Source organism: Otolemur garnettii, unplaced genomic scaffold (genome assembly GCF_000181295.1).
Source record: "Otolemur garnettii isolate 467f Iridium unplaced genomic scaffold, OtoGar3 scaffold00114, whole genome shotgun sequence".
Lineage (NCBI taxonomy): Eukaryota > Metazoa > Chordata > Mammalia > Primates > Galagidae > Otolemur > Otolemur garnettii.
The window spans coordinates 5838971-5840350 of NW_003852509.1; the positions used below are offsets into that span (position 1 = coordinate 5838971).

At 41.1% G+C, this 1380-nt stretch overlaps 1 protein-coding gene across 1 annotated transcript in view; it reads right to left on the reverse strand.

The window, feature by feature from the left end:
- FAM168B (family with sequence similarity 168 member B) overlaps window positions 1–1347 on the reverse strand; it is a 39788-nt gene extending 38441 nt beyond the window's left edge. Inside the window, exon 1 of the mRNA XM_003797286.3 lies at window positions 1244–1347. The gene's annotated coding sequence lies outside the window, so the exon portion shown is untranslated. The remainder of the gene's footprint in view (window positions 1–1243) is intronic.
- Window positions 1348–1380: the final 33 nt, after the last annotated feature.

Sequence of the window (1380 nt, forward strand, 5' to 3'; positions counted from 1 at the left end):
AGAACTGTTTAAAATTGTTGTCAGCCAATTCAGGAAAACAAACTGTTTACATCCAAAACAAGTTTAGTTAAACAAATATTTCCTTTTGAACTAAATCACCTATAAAAAATTATTTTAAAATGCATTTAGATTTTTCACTTTTATTTTCTCTATGTTTGAAATTCAAATAACGTTGGCATTATAATTCTAACCTTAAAACAAAAATGAATTGAAAGGCAACTAACTATACGTGTAAAGCAAGCCCTAACATACTAACGCCTTCTAAGACCACAGGGCAGTAAGAGCAGAGGCAGCTTCCTCCCCGCTTCCACAGAAAGCCTAACCCTTCCACTATTCCTAAGGGCAGGAAGAAGGGGAAACTACCTGCTGGGGCAATTCTAGTGACCACCGCACAAGGAACACCCAGGAGAACCCCCCCAAAAGATCATCTTGCCTCAGCCTCCCAGCTAACTAGGACTACAGGAGCCCACCATAATGCGGGTGTATACAGCTCTTAAAGCTTGGGGGGGCCTTCCTTCAACAGACCTTAAGTTTCCCTTAATCACAATCACAACTAGTTTTAACTCATTTTAAAGCTTTCTTGCAAGCCAAAACACTCCTAAATGTTACATGATTAACATATGCAAACAATATCAAAGTAAGCCTGCTTTACAAAGACTAAGGGGAGCAAAATCTTCACAACTTCTGCAACACTAGCTTTTTAAAATTAGGAAAAACAGCTTTAGACTGCTCAACTCTTGGCTGTCAAAGCAAAAATAACCCACTACTTTTTTACCCACCCGAGTTTTAAAGTGTGTCCCTATTATTCATCTAAAGTGGATCGTCCCAAATATTTGAGACCAATCTCAAATTACACAAAGATGACTTGGAAATTTAAAGATTTGGAACTATACAAACTTTTCATTTTTAAAGCTTTCTTGCACGCCAAGCCACTCCAATATGTATTTGTTTCACTTCAATGATTAAACATTAACTGATACAAACCATTAGGTACACATCTGATGTTCACGTATGTTATAAAAAAGAAATACCCAATTTGCGGACATGATGCATTCTTTTTTAAAGTTAACGGGGGTAGTGCCACCAAACGCCCTTTCTGAAGAAAATCTTAAAAGACTAATTTGAAATCATGCCTTTTCAAGCTGGGGGGTGGGGGGGAGGCGGCGCAGTTTCCGCCAGGCAAACAGAATAATTTTTACTTTGTGGGCAAAGTAAGTAGTAAACGATTACAATCACAACTCACTGCTCCCCGGTTTTTCGTACTCAAACACTTTCCTGATCCGCTCTAACTCCGACCTTCCGTGCCACAAACCCGCCCCTCGTCGGCCACCTGGGCTGCAGCCCCGGCCCGCCAGACCGCACCTGCCCGCGCCCCCCGGC